General features: G+C 42.8%; 1 long non-coding RNA gene across 2 annotated transcripts in view; it reads left to right on the top strand.

Moving 5' to 3' along the window:
* The first annotated feature begins 265 nt into the window (after positions 1-265).
* LOC309617370 overlaps positions 266-24,297 on the top strand; it is a 63,112-nt gene continuing 39,080 nt past the window's right edge. The window contains exons 1-2 of one of the 2 annotated variants that reach the window (XR_014237956.1): positions 266-2,519; positions 23,217-23,329. This is a non-coding gene — a long non-coding RNA (uncharacterized lncRNA). Of the gene's footprint in view, positions 2,520-18,951; positions 21,135-23,216; positions 23,330-24,297 lie in introns of those variants that run through there. The other variant, XR_014237957.1, reaches the window with a different exon arrangement.

Genomic DNA, 24,297 nt, shown 5'->3' with positions numbered 1-24,297 from the left:
CCTGCGTGTTGGTGAGGCCACCGAGCTGGAGGGGTGGAGACTCCAGGTGCTCAGTCACATGCACTGTGCTCAGGTCCGACACCTGGCTGGTTACAGACACTTTCAGAACAAAACGGCCAAACAAAAGGGGTTTGCTTTGCGGGACCTCTGGTCTGAGCCGCATGGGCAGTGGAATTTCAGACAACAAACTTCCCGTGAGTGCCTATGTAATGTTCAGGGCGTTCTACAGACACTGGGTGGGAGGGAGGGGCAGCGATGACTACAGGGGGCTCTGCTTGTCTTCCTGGAGGAGAAGGAAGGTGATGTCTCCATAATGAAAGGGAGGATGCTGTCACCACCACAGGGAGTGCTGAGGGCGCTCAGAAGATGCAGAGACCACGTACGAGGAGGGGATTGGCTGAAGTTGCTGTGGCATGGAAGATATGCTATACAAACTTATGAGTATATTATATACACTGCTTTTCCAAATACTCCTTGCATGCTTAACCCTACGTGAGGAACTGGGCTATGCACCCAGCACTTACAACAGTAGGTGTTCTGCAGATTATTGATTCGCTGACTCTACACAGATGATCCTATTTAGCCCCAACAAACAACTCTATGAAGTAGGCATCATGCCCATTTTACAGATGAAGAAACTGAGACTTAGGGGGGTTAAGGAACTTGTGTGAAGTCCCCGCCACCAGGAAGTGATAGAGGCAGAACTGGCAGAGCAGGTCTGCAGTATTGAAGGCTTCTCCGCAGAAGCAGAAAGGGTGGAGGCCTACGTTGGTTCCCCTCCAACTCTCTGGCTGGGCAACATCTAAGGGCCTCCTCACCCTGAGATGCTGTCTTTCTTTCCATAGAAAGGGTGGGGCAGGCTCACAGGAAGCTGGGTCACCACCCTTTTCCTCCAGCTTCCCAGAGTAAAAAATAACTCGTTGTTTCCGGAAGTACGTGCACACTGCAGGAAGGACATGGAATGTTAGTCAAGGCTCCGTTTGTTCTGCAACCGGGTAAAAAGCGTAGCTGCCTCTCTCTCCAGCTCCGCTCCCTTCTCTCCCATCACCACCTCTTGTCTCCTCTCATTCAGAATAACTGGGACAGCTTGTACTGGAATTCCAGTTTTTCCTAAAGTGTGGAAAACTCGACACTGCTGGTATGGCAAACAATCTTCACTGGGAAACAGCCAGACTTCTAAGGAATCGTAATTGTTATGTATTTATTTTTACAGTCCTGTTTTTGGCAAGAAATGCCGGGCTTCCAGTTATTACAGCAATCAAATATTTCCCTTATAATTATATTTAAATTTAAAACGTGAGTTGATTTTAAGAAAAATGTTAACAGGTTAACAACTCGGGTGGTGTGGAGATACGGCCAGAATCACGAACAAGGACCTAAAGGGCTCGAGCGTGGGAAATACTCATCTTAGTTCAGAGCCCAGCACACCATCTCTTATGAAGGGCTGTGCGAAGAGCGGCAAATTTTTTGGAAGAGCCCCGTCGGTGCGTCTAAGGGCCGGCTCTAGGCCGGCCCAGGAGCTGGAAGGACCGGAGTCTTGGCTCTGCCATTCCCCCTGGGGGCCTGCGTGAGCCTTCTCGCTCTGGGCCGAGTTCCCCTTTTCTGCAACTGAGGAGGTTGCCGCCCTTCCAGCCGACGCCTTCTCCTTCTTTCACCTTCCTGCCAGCTCTGGAGCTTAGACCAGGAGACAGTGTAAGGGGAAACGATTTCACGTTCCACATGCACACTCGCTTCCTTATCAAATACTCCTTGCGCCCCTCTGTGCACCGGGCACCTCTGCTCTCTCTAGGGAAGTCGTTACTTAAGGCCTCCTTGTCTCGGCCACCAAAGCCCAGGTCGCCACCTGCTGTCCCCATGGCGCCAGTGCAGCCTCCGATTTCGAGGCCCCTTCATCCGGAGGGAGAGGATGAGAATCCCCGGGAAATCCGGGGACGCAGGTCTTTTGCGAGCAGCTGGCAAGGCCGAAAGGGGATGCGAAGTAAATGGATGTGGGCGATTGGAAGAAAAGCCTCCCACGGATGGAAGGGCCCCGGAGAGAACAGAAGGAAAGTGGGCAGCAGCCGCCGCCGCCGCGTCTCGCCGTGCTTTTCTCTGGGATAAACGCTTACCACTGGCACCTCCAGGCGACCAAGGGGCACTGGGTCTGCTCCCCACCGCATCCCCGGGTGTGGAGAGAGCAGCTGGGGAGCTGCATCAGAATCTCAAAAAATGGATGATGAATGAATTTAATTGGGACAGTGCATTCTTTTTTGCTGCTTTAAGTGGAGGGGAAGGCGATGCAAGATTCAAGGTACAGAAAAGGCACCTCCTCCCCGTGCCGCCCCGCAACACACACGGAAGTTGCTCCCCAAAGCTCTCTTTCTCAGCAGTATCAGCGAGGAGGCTGGAACTCCTCTGCTTCCAGAATGACGTCTCCCTGTCCGTCCGCCTGGGCCTGCCACCTCCCGCCCCCACCGCCAGCGCCCGCCCTCCTCCACGTGGTGGAAGCTTGAGCAAACAGTTTAAAGTTTAAAGTCCAGGTAGGTTTTGCAGCTGGAGGCCGGGGTGCATCCAGGAGCACAGGCTCTCCACCTTAGGTGTTCTCTCGCTTTGGTCTGAGTTGGTGGTGGGGAGGGGGTGGGTGTTAGAATCGGAGTGCTCTGGTCTCACCAGTAGATTCTGGGGCAGTGGGTTTGGAGTGGAGTCCTGGGAGGCAGTCCCCCGCCCCCCCCCCCCCCCCCCGCGATTCTTGTCCTTCAAAGGTTGCACACCACTGCACTGGCCTGAAAGGCACTCCTTTGTCCAGGCTTCTTCCAAGTGCAGTGAAAAAATAACTGATTGTGGATGGGGAACGTACTTCCTGCAAGGTACTGCACCTGGGCTTCATGAGAATTCTCATTTAATGTTCACCACTGCCCTTTGAGGGGGCACTGTCTTTCCGTACATTTTAAAGAAAGGGGAGACTAAGGCTTAGAGGATTACTTGACTTGCCGCAGTCCAGTAAATGGCAGGGACAGGATTGGAATTCAATTCACTCTGATTTCAAAGCACGTGTTCTTTTTCCCTAACTTTTCCCAATACAACAATTCTCTTTATTCACATTATTTGGGTATAACGATTTTAGAGTTAATTTTTAAAATAGGCAATACAGGTATGTGGTTCAAAAATTTTTCAAAGTACTAAAACATATTCAGTACCATTGCAAAGCAATGTGAATACACGTAACATTCCTGACAACTGCGCTTGAAAATTTAAAGATGGTGACTTTTATGTTATGTGTTTTTTTTTTTAACCACAATTTTTAAAAAGAGGCCTTCAGTAGGAGGATTCTCTCTTGCCTTTGTCCCCTGTCTGTCTGGTGACCCCTCACCATGGGTAACCATTGCTATTAGTTTTATATGGATCTTTCCTTTTTAAAGTACACACGAATACATACAGATACATTCCCCCCTTCCTTTTTTGCACAAAGAGTAACAAACTATCCATACCAATCTGCACCTTGTTATTGTCATAGGACACTATATCTTGGAGATCTTTCTATATCAGAACTTCAAGAGCCCCTCATTCCTTTTTAAAATTAATTAATAATTAAAAATTTTAAATTGAAGTATAATCAACATAACATTATATTAGTTTCAGGTGTACAACCTAATGATTCAACATCTGTATACCTTAACTACAATAAGTCTAGTTAACATCTGTCACCTTACATAGTTAACAGAAAGTTTTTCTTGTGATGATGACTTTTAATATCTATTCTCTTAGCAACTTTGAAATATTCAGTACAGTATTATTAACTAGAGTCGCCATGCTGTACATTACATCCCCATGACATCTATTTTATAACTGGAGGTTTGTACCTTTTAACTCCCTTTGCCCATATTCTCCATCCTCCCACCCCCTCCTCTGTAGCTATGGGTGTGGTTTTTGTTTGCTTGTTTTTTAGATTTCACATATAAGTGAGATCATATGGTATTTGTCTTTCTCTGACTTGCTTCGCCTAGCATAATACCCTCAAGGTCCAACCATGTTGTTGCAAATGGCAGGATTTCCTTCTTTTTTTTTTTTAATGATTGAATAGTATTCCACTGTGTATATACATATACCTCACATCTCCTTTATCCATTCATCCATGGACACTTAAGTTGTTTCCACATCTTGGCTATTGTAAATAATGCTGCACCTCATTGCTTCTGTTAGCTGCTAGAGTAGCTCATTGTATAGAGACCATAGTTTCCGCTCAGCACTCCCCTGCTGATGGGCCTTAAGATTTTTTCCAGTCTCTTGAAGACATATTGGTAACTAGCACCCAAAGGATCCCGCTCAACTTACCCAGAGTTTAAACCATGACCTCAAAATAAAATGTATTGCTTAGACTCACCCTTGAAAACCGACAGGCTCATGTTCAAGATTCGCCCCCTTGCCTCAGTAAATCCCAGGCTGTTTTTCCTCCAGTGCTGGAATGGATAACGTGTCATATGGAGTAGCAGGTGTGCCTTTAGGGGCCTTGGGGTCCAAATCAAGTGTCTTTACACACTGCAGTCACCCACGTTGTGGTCAGCTCACACAGTGAGAGGCTTTTGGCATAAGGGCCCAGCAGATGCACAGCCCCCATCTCATGCCCTCTCTGGGCTTGTTGGGTGGAGTGGTGGGTGGAGTCACTCAAGATATTAAACTTTTTTTGGGGGGTGGGTGGGAAGATGCATACAAATGAATTAACGTAAGTTGCACACGAGGGTGCTGGGGTGCCACCTCTTGCTGTGCTGCAAGGTGGTGGTCACTCCCCGTGGGTGCTCTGATGGCCCTTCCATTAGCACTTTCTCCCACTGTCCCTCATTAAACTGTGAGCTCCTGAAAACCCAAAGTGGAGAACTCGTTGTCCCTGCCATTCTCACAGCCTTGAAAGTATGACTGGGGCACAGGCAACGCTGGGTGCTGACCACGTGCCGGGGGCCCGCTCAGCACCTTATTCAATTGCCTCACTTAATCCTGGTAACAACTCCCTGAAGTAGGTGCTATTGTTATTCTTAGTTTTGAGATGAAGAAAATGAGGCACAGAGAGGTCAGGCAACCTGTCAAAGTCACACAGCTCCTAAGTGGCAGAGTTGAGATTGTGAGTCTGGGTGGTTTGGCTGCAGAATCTGTCCTCTTCACTGCTCTGCTCTGCTCTGCTGCCTCTGTGACCTTTCCTCTTTGTCCTGGAAAGTGAGGGAGGAAAGCTGGATCGTGTTTACTTTGATATTTGCTTTAGCAAAAGTGTATTGTGAGCCTCGGCTCTGCTGCTCATTAGCTGTTTCGACCTTGGGACAGTTAGTTAATGTTTTTGTTTCTCATCCATAAAGCAGGGACAATAGTACTGAGTGCATGCGGCTGTCGCGAGGGTTCAGTGAATTAGGACATGTGAGGAGCTTACACATAGTAAGCATTCAAAGAGTGTACGCTGCTAGGCAATGGGCCAGGTCCTTTAGGCTCTTGATACTCAAAGCAGCATGGGCATCACCTGAGAGCTTGTTAGAAATGCAGAATCCCAGGCCCCTCCCCAGACCAGTTGAATCAGAATCTGCAGTTTAGCAAGGTCCCTAAGTGATTTGCAGGTGCATTAAAGCCTGAGAGAGCTCTGCTCTGTGGCAGTGACTCTCAATCACCCTTCTCCCTCAGACTCCCAGGCCCGACTCCTGACCCCCCTGCATGGCGTGTGGGGGTGAGGCTGGACCATCCAGTTTTATCAGCTCCTTCAGCCTCTTCTGAAGGTTGGGGACCAGCCAGGCTTGGGAACCCAGCTCTACGAGCCAGCAGAGATGAATGAATGAAGCAGTTTCTGCACTTTTGATGTGACAGGGGAGACACTCTTTTGGCTGTAGTGCCCAAACTTTTTAATCTTTCTCTGGGTCTGTCTTTCATCCTTGCCCAACCTGGCATTTTGAGAAATGAAGCTTTGGTGACTCAGGCAAGAAAGGAGGTCAGAGACAAGAGTGCCACCCTGTGGCAAGAGCCTGGCATTACCATCCAGAAAGCTGCCGGTGAGGGTAAGAACTGAGTGACTTCCGTCTGTGGTAACAGGATGTTGATAGCTACATCCTACTGAGCCTTTCTGATACGTCGGGCACTGTGCCAAGTCCTCCTCATGGATTAGTTTATGTGAAGCAGGTACTATTGTTACCCCCACGTTGCAGGGCTGGGGGAGCGGAGATGGGGAGGGATGAGGTGATTTGATCAGGCTCCCTCAGAGGTGAAGGCTGGAGCTGGGAGGGAGCTCAGCCCAGCCGGGCCCCAGAGCAAACAATTATAACAGTGTTGATATATTTCCTCTGTAGCAAGAGAAGGAGGCCTTTCTGGTGTGGGCCCCCAAATTTTAGACTCTTTTTAGACCTGTGCTATTTTATTTACTGGAGTCAGGCAGTCAGAGACCTGGGTTCTGGCATGAGCGCCCCTCTCTCCTACCCAGGGAGTTGCAGGTGAGTCATTCACCTAAATCCTTCTGAGTTTGTAGAAGAGGGGGTAATATTATTTGAGCTGTTTACATTATAGCATCTCTGCGTGCTCTGCAAGAAGGCAGCATCTACAGGCCAAGGAGAGAGGCCTCTGGAGAAATCAACGCTGCCAACAACTTGATCTCAGACTTACAGACTCCAGAACTGTGAGGAAATACATTTCTGTTGTTTAAGCCTTCCAGTCTGTGGTAATTTGTTGTGGCAGCCCAAGCAGACTAATACAAGCCCCCAAAAGCAATAAACTCAATCCAGACAGAGCATATACAGTGGAAGCTCTATTTAAAAAATGGGGTCTCACTATGAAGAACAGTATGGAGGTTCCTTAAAAAACTAAAAATAGAACTACCATATGATCTAGCAATCCCACTCCTGGGCATACATACAGAGAAAACTATGATTTGAAAAGATACATGCACCCCAATGTTCATTGCAGCACTATTTACAATAACCAAGACATGGCAGCAACCCAAGTGTCCATCGACAGATGAATGGTTAAAGAAGATGTAGTATATATGTGCAATGGAATATTACTCAGCTGTAAAAAAGAATGAAATAATGTTATTTTGCAGGAACATGGATGGACCTAGAGATTATCATACTAAGTGAAGTAAACCAGACAGAGAAAGACATATATCATATGATATAGCTTATATGTGGAATCTAAAAAAAGTGATACAGATAAACTTACTTACAAAACAGAAATAGACTTACAGGCATAGAAAACAAACTTATGGTTACCAAAGGGGAAAAGGCGGGAAGGGATAAATTAGGAGTTTGGGATTAACATATACACACTACTATATGTAAAATAGATAACCAACAAGGACCTACTGTATACTCAGTATTTTGTAATAACCTATAAGGGAAAAGAATCTGAAAGAAAATGATATATATGTGTGTATAACTGAATCATTTTGCTGTACAATTGAAACTAACACAACATTTTAAATCAACTATACTTCAATAAAAAAAAATTAAAATAAAAAATAAAAAAGGGGTTTGGGTTGACTAGTGTTACTATCATGTTGAGGCCTGGTCTTGGGTCACAGTGGTGACTTCAAGTGGTGTTTCCCAAAGTGTGGTATGTGGAACATGGTGGTACATGAAATGATGTTAAAGGTTATATGGATGAATGTAATTCTATATATGTAATTTTTTAAATTAGGAAGATATATTATTAACACAGCATACTCATGACTTCATGGTTATTATTGTTTAGAGTGAGCTAAGTTAAAAAATAATAAACTGATTTGAAGTTGATTTAAAGAAAATTAGATTAGTTGGTTGATAAGTGAATATAACAATCTTGGCAGAATAATGAAGGTATATTCACATGACTGCCGTTGGGGGAAATGCTGAGCTGAGGACTGACTGTTTTTCTGGGAAGATGGCTGTGTGTTGAGAAAGGCTGCTGCCATGTGCCCTCCCCCACAAAGTGCTACACCTCTGTTCATGGGTCTGAATGAGCTTGAATTTTAAAATGATTCAATACAACATAGCTGCTCCAAACTGCTAAGTCCACCATAGATTGAATTACACAGAAAAGAGGGAATGGAGCTGGAGAAAAGGACTTGGACTATAAGAAAGGGAATTCCGACTTCCCTGGTGGTGCAGTGGTTAAGAATCCGCCTGCCAGCTAACACATATCCTTCTCAAACTCTTCTAAAATATAGCAGAGGGAGGAACACTCCCAAACTCATTCTACGAGGCCACCATCACCCTGATACCAAAACCAGACAAAGATGTCACAAAGAAAGAAAATTACAGGCCAATATCACTGATGAACAAAGATGCAAAAATCCTCAACAAAATACTAGCAAACAGAATCCAACAGCACATTAAAAGGATCATACAACATGATCAAGTGGGGTTTATCCCAGGAATGCAAGGATTCTTCAATATATGCAAATCAATCAATGTGATAAACCATGTTAACAAATTGAAGGAGAAAAACCATATGATCATCTCAATAGATGCAGAAAAAGCTTTCAACACAATTCAACAACCATTTATGATAAAAACTCTCCAGAAAGTAGGCATAAAGGGAACTTTACTCAACATAATAAAGGCCATATATGACAAACCCACAGCCAACATCATTCTCAATGGTGAAAAACTGAAACCATTTCCACTAAGATCAGGAACAAGACAAGTTTGCCCACTCTCACCACTATTATTTAACATAGTTTTGGAAGTTTTAGCCAATCAGAGAAGAAAAAGAAATAAAAGGAATCCAAATCAGAAAAGAAGAAGTAAAACTGTCACTGTTTGCAGATGACATGATACTATACATAGAGAATCCCAAAGATGCTACCAGAAAACTACTAGAGCTAATCAATGAATTTGGTAAAGTAGCAGGATATAAAGTTAATGCACAGAAATCTCTTGCATTCCTATACACTAATAATGAAAAACCTGAAAGAGAAATTAAGGAAACACTCCCATTTACCACTGCAACAAAAAGAATAAAATACCTAGGAATAAACCTACCTAAGGAGACAAAAGACCTGTATGCAGAAAACTATAAGACACTGATGAAAGAAAGTAAAGACGATAACAAACAGATGGAGAGATATACCATGTTTTTGGATTGGAAGAATCAACATTATGAAAATGACTATACTACCCAAAGCAATCTACAGATTCATTGCAATCCCTATCAAACTACCAATGGCATTTTTCACAGAACTAGAACAAAAAATCTCACAATTTGTATGGAAACACAAAAGACCCTGAAGAGCCAAAGCAATCTTGAGAAAGAAAAACAGAGCTGGAGGAATCAGGCTTCCAGACTTCAGACTATACTACAAAGCTACAGTAATCAAGACAGTATGGTACTGGCACAAAACAGAAATACAGATCAATGGAACAGGATAGAAAGTCCAGAGATAAACCCACACACATATGGTCACCTTATCTTTGATAAAGGAGGCAAGAATATACAATGGAGAAAAGGCAGCCTCTTTAATAAGTGGTGCTGGGAAAACTGGACAGCTACATGTAAAAGAATGAAATTAGAACACTCCCTAACACCATACACAAAAATAAACTCAAAATGGATTAAAGACCTAAATGTAAGGTCAGACACTATAAAACTTTTAGAGGAAAACATAGGCAGAACACTCTATGACATACATCGCAGCAAGATCCTTTTTGACCCACCTCCTAGAGAAATGGAAATAAAAACAAAAATAAACAAATGGGACCTAATGAAACTTAAAAGCTTTTGCACAGCAAAGGAAACCATAAACAAGAGGAAAAGACAGCCCTCAGAATGGGAGAAAATATTTGCAAACGAAGCAACTGACAAAGGATTAATCTCCAAAATATACAGGGAGCTTATGCAGCTCAATATCAAAAAGAACAAACAACCCAATCCAAAAATGGGCAGAAGATATAAATAGACATTTCTCCAAAGAAGATATACAGATTGCCAACAAACACATGAAAGGATGCTCAATATCACTAATCATTAGAGAAATGCAAATGAAAATTACAATGAGGTATCACCTCACACCAGTCAGAATGGCCATCATCAAAAAATCTACAAACAATAAATGCTGGAGAGGGTGTGGAGAAAAGGGAACCGTCTTGCACTGTTGGTGGGAATGTAAATTGATACAGCCACTATGGAGAACAGTATGGAGGTTCCTTAAAAAACTAAAAATGGAACTACCATACGACCCAGCAATCCCACTACTGGGCATATACCCTGAGAAAACCGTAATTCAAAAAGAGTCATGTACCAAAATGTTCATTGCAGCTCTATTTACAATAGCCAGGACACGGAAGCAACCTAAGTGTCCATCATCGGATGAATGGATAAAGAAGATGTGGCACATATATACAATGGAATATTACTCAGCCATAAAAAGAAATGAAATGGAGGTATTTGTAGTGAGGTGGATGGAGTTAGAGTCTGTCATACAGAGTGAAATAAGTCAGAAAGAGAAAAACAAATACCGTATGCTAACACATATATGTATGGAATCTAAAAAAAAAAAAAAGGTTCTGGAGAACCTAAGGGCAGGACAGGAATAAAGATGCAGATGTAGAGAGTGGACTTGAGGACATGGGGAGGGGGAAGGGTAAGCTGGGATGAAGTGAGAGAGTGGCTTGGACATATACACACTACCAAATGTAAAATAGATAGCTAGTGGGAAGCAGGCACATAGCACAGGGAGATCAGCTCGGTACTTTGTGTCCACCTAGAGGGGTGGGATAGGGAGGGTGGGGGGGAGGCACAAGAGGGAGGAGATATGGGGATATATGTATATGTATAGCTGATTCACTTTGTTACACAGCAGAAACTAACACACCATTGTAAAGCAATTACACTCCAATAAAGATGTTAAAAAAAATAAAAAAATAAAAATAAACCTTAAAAAACAAAAAAGGAATCCGCCTGCCAATGCAAGGGACACGGGTTCGATCCCTAGTCCAGGAAGATCCTACATGCTGCGGAGCAGCTAAGCCCGTGTGCCTCAACTACTGATCCTGTGCTCTATAGCCTCAACTACTGAAGCCCACGTGCCTAGAGGCCGTGCTGTACAACAAGAGAAGCCACCGCAATGAGAAGCCCGTGCACCGCAAGGAAGAGTAGCCCTGGCTTGCCGCAACTGGAGAAAGCCCATGCACTGCAACGAAGACCCAACGCAACCAAAAATATAAATAAATAAATAAATACATACATACATACATAAATAAATAAATACATAAATAAATAAATAAATAAATAAATAAATAAATAAATTTTAAAAAGGGAATTCCTATGGAATAAGATGCCTGCTCCACGTTCAGGCACACACATCGAGAGAGGAGAAAACTGTCCTGTCGAGATCCGTTGAGGAAATGAGAGAAGAGAGAAAATGCAGGAGGAGTGGGACAAAATGCCAGTCGCTTACAATTGCTTAGCCCTTAGCAATTGGCAAAGGGCTTACAGGCCTGTTTTCTTGACTGGATTCAATGATATTCTGTAGTCAAGCTGGGTGGGACATGGGGAACTCTTAAGCACTGTGTTCTCCTGCACCTCCCTTCCCAGTCCCCTTGGCCTGGCTCCTGCTTCATCACTCCAGCAAGCAGACCCCTCAAAGTCACCAGGGCTCTTGATGATCACCCCAGTTTTGCAGACAAGGAGCCAAGGGCCAACCAAAGTGAAGCCACTTCCTTGACTATGGCTGTCCAGCTGGTGGGGGGCAAAGCTGAGGGGCTTTTTGTTCCTCACTCTAGGGCTTGTTACCACCTAGTGTTTCCCTTTCTTTACCTGTTTGCAGGACTGTTGTATGGCTGTGACACTACTCTGTCTGGGTAGCTTAAGAGTATAAATCTGGGCCTCAGTGCGAGAAGATGTCAGCAGAGGGTGGAGCTGGTAGGAGAGGGTAAGGCCAGAGGCAAGTTTCAGCTCTGTTACCTCACCAAGAACATTCTCCTGACTTCCTTGTTTCAGTGGTGTCATGCTTAAAGTCTCCAGGCCTGAGATTTTTAAAAAACAACTTTACTGAGGTATAATATACGTACAACAGCATGCATCCCCTTTTTGCGTGCAGTTCCACGAGTGATGATAAATATTTACACCCACGTGTCCACTGCCACCACATTCAAATATAGAACAGTGCTGTCACTGCACGTTTCCTTGTACCCACGTACCTCTGTTCTGCCATGAAAGATTAGATTTGCCATTTCTAGAACTTCCTGTAAATAGAAACATGCGGTAAGTATTCTTTCATGTCCGGCTTTCTCAGCATGTTTTGAGACTCATCCAGGTCATGTGTATTAATTTTTTTTTTTCTGACTAGTTTCCATTGTATGTATATACCCTAATTTGTTCATTCATTTATCTCTTGGTGGACATTTGAGTTGTTGCCAGTTTTTGTCTAATGTGAGTGAAGCTGCCATGAACATTCCTTGTTTAAGATTTTGTGTGGATGTATACTTCCATTTCTCTTAGGTAGATACCTAGGAGTGGGATTGCTGAGTCATACTATAATGGGTAGCCTTTAAAAGGAAAATGCCAAATTATTTTTCAAAGCGATTTTGCCATTTTACATTCCCATTAGCAATGTATAAGGGTCTTGGGTTGGGTTGCTCTGTGTCTATACCAATGCTTGATAATATCGGTCTTCTGATTTTTTTTTTAAACCTGACTTTTTTTTTTTTTTTTTTTTTTAGCACTGTGAGGTTTTTTTTTTGTTGTTCTGTTTTGGTTTTGTTGTTTTTTAAAAAATGTTTATTTATTTATTTTTATTTTTGGCTGCTTCGGGTCTTAGTTGCAGCACGCAGGATCTTTTGTTGCGATGTTCGGGCTTCTCTCTAGTTGTGGTGTGGGGGCTCCAGGGCATGTGGGCTCCGTAGTTGTGGCACATGGGCTCCAGAGTGCATGGGCTGTGTAGTTGCAGCACTCAGGCTCTCTAGTTGTGGCACGTGGGCTCAGTAGTTGTGGTGTGCGGGCTTAGTTGCCCCACGGCCTGTGGGATCTTAATTCCCCAACCAGGGTTTGAACCTGTGTCCCCTGTATTGGAAGGTGGATTCTTAACCACTGGACCACCAGGGAAGTCCCAATGTCGGTCTTTTTAATATTAGCTGTTTTATTGAGCGTGCAGTGGTATCTCTTCATTTTGATTTTTATTTGGACTTTCTTGATGACTAATGATGTTGAGTATCTTTTCATGGACTTATTGGCCATTTATGAAAGTCTTCTTTTGCGAAGGGTCTACTCACATTTTTTGCTCATTTTTTATTGGGCATTGTCTCATTATTGAGTTGTAAGAGTTGTTTTTAAAAAAATGTATCTGGACACCAATCCTTTTTCAACTATATGTGTTATATTTTCTCCCCCTCTGTGGCTTGCTCTTTCATTTTTTAAAATGATATCTTTAGGAGAGCAGGAGTTAAATTTTTTTTTCTTTTGCCAAGTGGATTTTCAAGATTTAATTTTCAAAATTTATTTTGGTGCTGAGAAGTGGGAAGGCTATTTATTTGTTCACATAACATGCCTTAGTCCCCAGTGTTCCTCTGGCCAAGCACACTGCATGGGAGGAATCCATCTGTCCCCCTGACTTGCTCCCAGTCAGTAATGCCAGCTAGGAAGTGCCTTGGCCCTGACATCTCAGCTGGAGGCTGCCAAGGAGAGGGGCCAGAGCTAAATCCCAGGTAAGCCGGGTAGGCTTCTGTCCTTGCTGGGGCCCTACCTTTGCAACATCTGACACTGTGAATCTAAATACAAATATCCTCTTTTTTTCTCTGTAGCACTTATGTTGGTTTGTAATCTTATCTTGGTGGGTTCATGTATCTGTCTTTCCCACTTGACTGTCTCTGAGGGCAGGGACCTTGTCTGTTTTGTTTTTTTTTTTTTTTCCTTGTCTGTTTTAATGTCCAAGAATTTGCAGAATATTAGTGGCTTTCAGAGCCCTACTTGCCCAGCACTGTGGGAAGAAGGCAGACAGTTCCCATTCTCAGGGTCCACAAGGAGTTCTAACTTGTGGCTGAGAAGTGTCCCTCATGGTTCTCCATCCCTAGACCAGGGCAAAAGTGCTTGTCATCTATGGGCAGGAGGCTGGGAGAATCCCACCTCTCGGCCATGTGCCTGGGGTCCTCACCTTAGGAAACACTGGTTTTCATCTTTACCCTCTTCCCCCTGTGGATCCCCTACTGGTCTGTTAGGTGATGAAGGGTCTCATCACACTATTTGCTCCTTCCTCCTGTCTTCTGTCCCCTCTCTTCTTTCCATCATTCTTCTGGGGTCCTTTCCTGCCCCCTCCTCCTCCCCACTCCCCTCTTTCCAGCTGTAAGATGTGGGGAAGACCTCAAAGACTCACCAGGAGACAAATTCAACTGTAAGGACAATAAACGTAAACATGGATAACTATACAAATTCCAAAAGGATCTTTATTGTTTTCAAAGCAACCTATTAAATAGCAGTTCTTGCGTGCATTCTAAACTTCCTTAAAATTTATTGTCATCTATTACAGTGCATATGTCAGCTTCAAATTTCACCTCAAATGCCCAGGGCTGAGACTTAGGCTTTCCGGGTTGGTTAACCTCCAGTAACCCCAAAGAGCTTAAGGTATGGGAAGTGAAGGCACATCTAAGGAGTTTTTACATAATCCTGGAGGAGTTTTAAATTTTGATGAAATCCAATTTCATCATATTTTTTTCTTTTATGATTTGTGCTTTTTGTATCCTATTGGAAAAAATTTTGCCTACTCTTACTTCAAAATAGTCTATGATTTCTTTGAGAGCTAACGATTACTTTTAGGCCTATGATTCATTTCAGGTTAATTTTTGTGAATGCCATGAGGTTGCCTTTTCATTTTGTTGATTTATTCTTTTGCTTACAGAGGCTTTTTAGTTTGATGTAGTCTCACTTGTTTATTTTTGCTTTTGTTGGCTGTACTTTTGGTGCCATACCCAAGAAATCATTGACAAGACCAACATCAAGGAGATTTTCCCCTGTATTCTTCTGGGAGTTTTATGGTTTCAGGTCTTACAGTTAAGTCTTTAGACTATTTTGAGTTAATTTTTATGTATGGTGTAATATAAGGGTCCAATTTCATTCTTTTGAATGTGGATATCTAGTTTCTTAACACCATTTACTGCATAGACTATCTTTTCCCCGTTGTTGTTTTTGGCTCCTTTGTCATAAATTAGTTGACCATATATGTGTGAGTTTATTTCTGGACTCTCTATTCCATTGATTTATGTGTCTGTTTTTATGCTAGTACCATACTCTTTTGATTAGCATAGCTTTGTAATATAGTTTGAAAGCAGGAAATTTGATACCTCCAGCTTTGTTCTTCTTTCTCTAGATTGCTTTGGCTATTCAGGGTCTTTTGTGGTTTCGTATGAATTTTAGGACTTTTTTTTCTGTGAAAAATACCCTTGCAATTTTGATAGGGATTGCATTGAATCTGTAGATTGCTTTGGGTAGTATGGACATTTTGACAATTTTAATTCTTCCAATTCATGAGCATGGAATATTTTTCTATTTATTCTGTCTTCAGTTTCTTTCATTAATGTCCTATAGTTTTCAGTGTACAAGTCTTTCACCTCCTTGGTTAAATTTATTCCTAGATATTTATTCTTTTTTTTTTTTTAATAAATTTATTTATTTATTTATTTATTTGGCTGTGTTGGGTCTTCGTTTCTGTGCGAGGACTTTCTCCAGTTGCGTCAAGCGGGGGCCACTCTTCATCGCGGTGCACGGGCCTCTCACTATCACGGCCTCTCTTGTTGCGGAGCACAAGCCCCAGACGCGCAGGCTCGGTAATTGTGGCTCACGGGCCCAGTTGCTCCGCAGCATGTGGAATCCTCCCAGACCAGGGCTCGAACCCGTGTCCCCTGCACTGGCAGGCAGACCCTCAACCACTGAGCCACCAGGGAAGCCCTATTTATTCTTTGGATGAAATTATAAATGGGATTGTTTTCTTAATTTATCTTTCTAATAGTTTGTAGTTAGTATATAGAAACACAACTGATTTTTGTATATTGATTTTGTATCCTGCAACTTTACTGAATTCTTTTATTAGTTCTAACAAATTTTTTGGTGGAGTCTTTAGGGTTTTCTACGTCATATCATCTGCAAATAGAGACAGTTTTATTTCTCCCTTTTTGATTTTAATGACTTTTATTTCTTTTTCTAGCCTAATTGTTCTGGCTAGGACTTCCAGTACTATGTTGAATAAAAGTGGTGAGAGTGGGCATCTCCATCTTTTTCTTGATTTTAGAGGTAACAATTTCAACATTGATTTGCCCTTTGATCTTACCTCTCTTATGGATCCAAAAAGAGTTGTTAATTTTTCAGTCTATTCAGCTCCTTTCTTATGGAATTGGACACTGGAAATCTCCTTTCCCCAATTTTTAATGGAATATTTTGTTGTTGTTGAGTTGTAGTTCTTCATATGTTCTGGATACTAACCACTTATAAGGTATATGATTTGCAAATATTTTCTCTCATTCCATGAGTTGCTTTTTCACTCTGTTGGTAGTGCCCTTTGATGCACAAAATTTTTAATTTTGATGAAGTCCAACTTATCTATTTTTTCTTTTGTTGTCAGTACTTTTGGTGTCATATCCATAATTCACTGCCAAATGTCATGAAGTTTTACCCTTATGTTTTCTAAGAAGGGTTTTATGGTTTTAGCTCTTATGTTTAGGTTTGATCCACTTTGAATTCATTTTTGTCTATGGTATAAGGTAAGGGTCAATTTTTGTTCATTTGCATGTGGATGTTCAGATTTCCCAGGACCGTTTGTTGAAGAGACTCTTCATTCCCCATTGTGTAGTCCTGGCTCCCTTTTTGACTCATTTGACCACATAAGTGAGGGTTTATTTCTGGGCTCTCTGTTATATTCCATTGGTCTGCCATTATGCTGGTAATACAGTTTTGATTACTGTAGCTGTAATATATTTTGAAATCAAGAAGTATAAGACCTCTAAGTTAGTTCTTTTTTCAAAGATTGTTTTGACTACTTGGGGTTCCTTGAAACTTTGGATGGACTTTCCTATTTTTGCAAAAAGGTTGTTAAGATTTTGATAGAGATTGCATTGAATCTCTAGATTTCTTTGGGTAGTATGGATATTTGAAAAATATTAAGTTTTCCAGTCTATGAATATGCATTTTCATTTGTTTGTATATTCTTTAATTTCTTTCCACAGTGTTCTGTAATTTTCAGTGTACAAGTCTTCACCTTCTTGGTTAAGTTTATTTCTAAGTATTTTATTCTTTTTGGTGCTGTTGTAAATGGGATTGTTTTCTTAATTTTCCTTTCATATTGTCCACTGTTAGTGTATAAAAATGCAACTGATTTTGTGTATTGATTTTGTATCCTGCAACTTTGCTGAATTTGTGTATAAGTTCAAACAGTTTTTTTGGTGGAATTTTTAGGGTTTTCCACGTATAAGGTTATGTCATCTGTGAACAGAGATAATTTTACTTCTTCCTTCCTAATTTGGATACCTTATATTTCTTTTCCTTATGTGATTGCTCTGGCTAGAATTTCCAACACTATGTTGAATAGAAGTTATGAAAGTTATCCTTGTTTTGTTTCTGATCTTAGAAGAAAAGCTTTTCAACTTTAACCATTGAATATGATATTAGCTGTAGTTTTTTCATATATGATCTTTCTGATGTTGAGGTAGTTTCCTTCTATTCTGAGTTTATTGAATTCATTTTTTTTATCATGAAAAGGTATGGATTTGCCAAATGCTTTATCTGTCTCTATTGATGGGATCATGTGACTTTTTCTCACTTCATTCTCTTAATGTAGTGTATCATATTGTTTTTCATATGTTGAACAATGTTTCATATGTTCCTAGCATTCGAGGAATAAATCCCACTTGGTCATGTTTTGTAATCATTTTAACATGCTGATGAATTTGGTTTGCTAGTATTTTGTTAAGGATTTTTATACCGATATTTATAAACAATACTGGTATGTATATATATATATATATATATAGGGCAGATACAGAGAAGCTAAATGATTTGGGGACTCTAGGAATATGGGCAAAGGAAGGATCAAAGTTCACATGGCTGCCTGGAGTCTCCAGGCCCCTCTCCCCACAATCTTCCATGATTCTCATGGTTCCTCTAGCATCATCTTATGGCCTCTTTTTTCCTGTATCTTTATCATTCCTGGCTGAATTTGTTCTTTACCCCTCTAGTCCCTACCTCCACCGATATATCTTCGTATCGAACAAGAGGGTCTTCCAAGAATGTAATTTTCATTATGTTGCTTTTCTGTTTTGGTGACTTTTTTTTTTTTTCCTCCTTGCTGCTGTGTTTTGATTACTAGGACCTGTCTCTTCACCATGGCCCCTAGGATCCTGGAATAATATAATTTAAGAAATTAAGACAGACTAGACAGATTCTCAGGAGATTTTATTGATACTCAACCTGCAGCATGTCTTTGAAATTAAGCCATGCTGCAGTTCACATCTGAACCACAGAGTCGGGATGGTCTAAGTTATGCTGTGTTAACAAACAGCCCTGGGCCATGTGGGCTGGCAAGGGGCTCTTCTCCACATAGACACTCAGGGAACCAGAGTCACCATCTTCTTGTAGCGGCATCACCTGGACCCCATGGTCCTCTCAGTCTCTAAGGGAAAAGAGAGCACTGGAGAGTGTTCTAGAAGCCAGCTCTGCTCCCGTAATCAGAGGATAAGTTCCCTGAGGTAGGGACGGTGATAAATAAATGCATATTCATCTATTTGTTCATTCTGTCAGATGTCCTAGTGAGAGATAGTGTGAAGGTGCAGTTTGGCCAAGAAGTCAGGAAAACCCAAATTCTACCTGTTTTTTTCCCACCAGAACCCTGAGGGAAATGCGCAGTGGTAAATGGGAATTGGCCCTTGTCTCCCAATGTAGAACACTCTGGCAAGCTGACCTGGGCAACGTGGACCAACCCTTTTACTCAGACTACTATGGATATGGAGTGGAGTATGGGTCCTGCTTTGCCTATGTGGTCCCTCAGTGTGAAGACTGAAGGCTGATTCATTCCATCCCTCCAGAGCCAGAAGACTTACAAGAGGAGCTGGTGTAGAAAGACAGTGCTAGTCTCCAGTGCCTGGTACCAGGCTGGCCTAGTCCTGTGCCAGGGCTGGTGCCATGTGGGAGAGGAGGCAGGAGGTGAGGAGGGGGGCTGGATCTCAGCTCCGGTCTCCTTACCCCTCTTACCTCCTACTACAGGGTGTCTCTACCCTTCAGCCCAATAGTGTTCACAGATCTGACCAGTCCATGGAGATTCCTTCTTCCTGGGCAAGTGAGGAAGCAGGTGGGGTGGGGAAAGGGACCTTGAATATTAATTAATTAATTCAAGGCAACATATTAATTAATTAAATTAAAAATTGCATTGAACATCTCCCACGGGTCAAACATTCCTCACAGTTGCCATATCAGAACTGGGGGCAAATAGGAAATACTAATGACATAACAGGCCACGCTTTTTACTTTCCTAATAAAATCTGCATATTTTCAAAATTAAATCTGTTTGGTTGTCACCCACTGGAGTTCAGAGGTAACAGCAACGATGATGATAGGACAGCAGTTGGGTGTTGCTTATTCAGTGTTTACCATGTGCCAGTCACAGTGTTAAGTGCAACACACCACTGAATTCTCATAACAAACCAGAAGACATGGATGTTACTGCACTCCATTTTGTAGGTAGGATGACTGGAGCTCAGAGAGGTGAAGTGGCTCACCTAACTCACAGTTATAGCAATTACGTGTATAAATAAATAAGGCTGCATGTGTGTGTATTTAATAATTATATACAAGGCCTGAAATGCTGAAGTTGCAGGATAAAGAGGCAGATTTCATGGTGGGCTTTGAGAATTCACCTTACATCTGTAGTTTGCTTCACATGACTACACACATGAACGGAAGCTCCATAAGGCAGAAATCTTTTTCTCTGTTGTTCCCTAATACTTCTGAACTCCTGGCACAGTGCTTGTCATGTGGAGGGTACTCAGTGTCTCAGTGTCTCTTTATCAGTGTACCTTTATCTAGGTATATGGTAGTTATATGGTGACATGGGAAAGAGCACTGGGTTGGCAGGTAGAACTGGATTTGAGCTTTGCCCTGACTTACCTTACTAGTTGGATGAACTTGGTCAGTTCCTTCAATCTCTGTGAGCCTTAGTCTCCTCGTTTGTGGGATGGAGACATCACTATTCTGCCTCCCTCTCTGGGCTGCTGTGAGGATTTGATGCCAGTGGGCTGTAAGAGAGCTGTGTAAACCCTAAGATGTTTTATTTGATTAAAAGCCCTGGCTTATCTGGTTGCTTTGGTGTAAGGAAGAGTACCTTACAAAGATGACTGCAGCAATGAGGTTTTAATAAGAGGAAACGTGGCAAAAAAGAGACAAGACTTGGGCTTGTCTTGGGAGTTGTCAGAGAGTCAGAGTGAGGCATCGTTCAGGGACTGAAAGGGTCCGAGGCCTTTCTACCAACAAGATTCTTTTGGCCCCTCCACTGGAATTTGTAGATATGCTACCTTAAAGTAATGTAACATCTCATAATATTTGCTTTTACTCTTCCTGCCGTTACTGACATCCTTCTTCCCTGTCCTTTGAGTCTCTGTGTACCCCCTACCCTCCAAATATTTTTCTCTTCTGGATGATTTTTGCTTCTGCATAAGTTGAGTTCACTTATAGCCCCTGCTGCTTCAGAATACCCCTCCAGTGTGTACCCTTAGGAATTAGGCTCTGACCACCAAATATTCCTGATCAAATTCCTGAGGGATAGGATCTGACAGGCTCCATTGTCTCCATTTTCTCTCTCTCTCTTTTTTTTTTTTTTTTAAGCAGAGCTTTTCCCTCCAGGACACCTCCTGGGTCAGTGTCCAACCCTGGCTAGGGGATGGGGCTGTGTCTTCTTTGTACTCTGTCATGCATCACTCACTTTTGGGAAACCCAGCCACCATATTGTGAGGACACTCAAGCAGCCCTGTGGAGAGGTCCGTGTGAAGAGGAACTGAGGCCTCCTGCTGACAGCCAGCACCAACGTTCCAGCCATAAGAGTACACCAGTCTGCAGTCAAGCCGTCCCTTGATTTACCCCCAGCTGACATCTTGATTGCAACTTCATAAGAGACCCTGAGCCAGAATTGCCCAGCTAACCTGCTCCTTGAACTTCTGACTCACAGAAACTGTGAAAGGAAATAATTACAGGTGATAATGTGATTAATCATGGTGTCACTGCTCACTAGAGGTTACTATTACTAATATCCCATTTCTCAAGGACCGCAGCACTGTTTTCAACAGACCAAGGACAAGATGACCAAACCAATCCCAGAATCCCATCTTTGAGGATCAACTTCCTAGGACCACTTTTGGTACCAAATATTGGATTAGTCAGAGTCAAGTCAGTAGAAAAAAAAACTCACTAGCTTTCTCTATTTTGAATTCTCTCTTTTAAAGGGACTTGAAGGGCAAAAAGGGAATACTGAGGTATCAAAAGGTAGTAACTGCAGAAAGCATGGATTATTCTTAAGGCTTGAGAAACAAAGGTAAGAATATGGGGCTATTGGAACCTAAGTTCTTGGAGGAGGGGCCCTATGGAACTGGGACTCAGAACTCTGAGAAGGAAGTGCTACCAGCTGGGGCTGGTGTATCTGAGTGCGTGGGGAGGATGCGATGAGTTTATAGCTAGGAGGGCTGGAAGGAGCTTAGAAATGGGACCAACTGTTGTTGCTGAGGGGAAGGACCATCACTTGGTTGATGCCAACAGGAAACAGCAAAACAAGAAAGAGCAAGTCCTTTTTTACTCCTCCAGCTTTTTTTTTTTTTAATTTTTAATTTTATTTATTTATTTATTTTATTTTTGGCTGTGTTGGGTCCTCGTTTCTGTGCGAGGGCTTTCTCTAGTTGCGGCAAGCGGGGGCCACTCTTCATCGCGGTGCGCGGGCCTCTCACTGTCGCGGCCTCTCTTGTTGTGGAGCACAGGCTCCAAACACGCAGGCTCAGTAGTTGTGGCTCACGGGCCCAGTTGCTCCGCAGCATGTGGGATCTTCCCAGACCAGGGCTCGAACCCGTGCCCCCTGCATTGGCAGGCGGATTCTCAACCACTGCACCACCAGGGAAGCCCCACTCCTCCAGCTTTTCAGTCTCCCTTTAGTGCCCTCTATCAGTGGCACTTAACAGGAAGCCAGCTGGCAAAGGAGAAATGATTTGCAGAGTCTTAGCCCCGCACCACAGAGGGGAGTGTAGAAGGGCGGGTTTACTGCTCAGAACAATAGCTTAATAACCTGAGTACTGGCTCCTGGAGGCCATGGCATCTGTAAGCCCTGAATGAGATGCTTAAGTATAATCCACGACTAAGGGAATTTTACTTAAGACCAGGGCTCCCCTAAAACATTGCCTGGAACCCAAAGACAAGATGATAGGAGAGACTCCACACTATAATGTTTCCTTCCTCCTTCCGCAAGTGGCCTTCTTCACCTTCCTCCTTTTCCCAATACTGGTGAGAACTCAGCTAAATGGAGGACCACTGGGTTGTGGCTACTTTCTACACACACTGGACCACTGTGCATCCCATTTAGAGCTCTGAAGAGTGCACTGCATGGGAACGTTTTTATGCCTTTAAGTAGTATTAGCAAGCTTCCTTTCTTTTTTTAGCACTTAAACTTCCTTTTCTCATTAGCACAGTCTTCTGGAGGGAGAGGAAGGGGCAGAAGAGCTAATTAGTGAACTTGGGTGACTGTCTCCTACCTCTAACCTTTCCCAAACATCTGCCCCTTGCTAGAGGAAGCCAGAGCCTACTATGTCTTTTGAGAAACTATCAGAAAACATTTGCAAATAACTGTGATTGCCTTACAGTGGAGGAAGGAAGCACATTTTCCAATTACAGCCTGGGTGATTGCTCCGGCTTGTTTAATTAATGGAGTGGGCATCTGTTTGCTGAGGCCCTTTTGAATGCATTTTCTGGAGTTTCTTAATTAACTACAAAAAGCTGCAGGTGTACTGGCAGGGGAGAATGGTAGAGCTGGGATGTCTTCCAGAAGAGAGAATCTTTTTAAATGTAAATATTTAGTCGTATGATGATGAGGTCCATTTTAAAGTTCTCTTCCTATTTGCTCTGTGTGCAGTGGTGTTGGAAGATATATTCGGGTTCCATTTGGATTGTTGACAAAATGAATTGAAATGGAAGAGACCAATTTTCATTATGACAGACACTTGTATGCAGTTAGAGCATTACCAGGATGACAAGTTATTCTCGTGCTGTCACGATGAGACTGCTGTCTGGTTTTTCAGGCCAAAATGCTTGTGAGGAGAGAGGAGATGTCACATACTAATTCTGCGCATCGAATTACACATGCTATATGGAAAGACCCACGGCGGGAGTGAGAGGGGCTTTCGGCTTCCTGGTAAGTGAAGATCGTCTCAGCAACAGGGGTGTGTCCGAAAGGTTTACCCTCCTCTGACACGGCTCTCTGCCTGTTATTGTTTATGAGAATCCAAGGATGTTGTCTCTTATGGCAGTAATTACCACCTCTGGATCTGAGAGATGATGTTACCTCAAAAACATTCGAGGCTGAGTTAGAGAGTCTGTGATGATAGAGTGTGTGGGTATCGGAGGGCACGCTCTGATCAACCATAACAAACTATGGCCATGGGCCAGATTTGGGCCACTGTTTCTTAAAGTTTTACTGGACCACACCCACTCCCATTAGTTTACGTTTATGGCTGCCTTTACCACATGGGCAGAGTTGAGTAGTTGTGACTGTATGGTCTTCACAGCCTAAAATAGTTACCATCTGGCTCTTTATTGAAAACTTTGCTGACCTCTGAACTGTAGGGATTCTGTGGTCTATTGGATGAAGCTCGGGGAGAAGGGCCGCTACTTCTGCGGTCTCCTTTCCAGGCCTCAGTTTGCAGATCTCTGTGATGGGGCTAAACCTTCCTACCTTTTGTGTCTTAAAGTGCTGTGTGAGGTATAACAGTTGAAACACTGTCTGATGAATTTTTGTATTTTCTCACTAAGAAACACACACTCAGTAATTGAGAAAATGCAACATAGGCTTTCATTCTTTCCTTGATGTCCTGTATCCTGTGAACCAAGACTAAGACAAGCGAGGCACTGAAACCAAACTTGTCTTGGATTAGCCCCTCTGCCCTTCATTACTGCTCCCCTCCCACATCTTTTGTAGCATGTGTGGGACGAAGGTTCTTTTTATTCTGGGAGAAAAGGTGCACATGTCTGACTGTCCGAATGGCGGTTCATCGCTTCTCTCATGCATGCACCTCCCATTCTACCTCAAGGGTCCTTGTTATTTTATTCCAGGAACCACAAGTGGAGGCAGCTCTATACTGTAGATCTTAATTTTTTAACGTT

Source organism: Balaenoptera borealis (genome assembly GCF_965194805.1).
Source record: "Balaenoptera borealis genome assembly, chromosome: 19".
Lineage (NCBI taxonomy): Eukaryota > Metazoa > Chordata > Mammalia > Artiodactyla > Balaenopteridae > Balaenoptera > Balaenoptera borealis.
The sequence above is the reverse complement of the archived record's forward strand: the minus strand, read 5'-3'. Positions and strand labels throughout refer to the sequence as shown.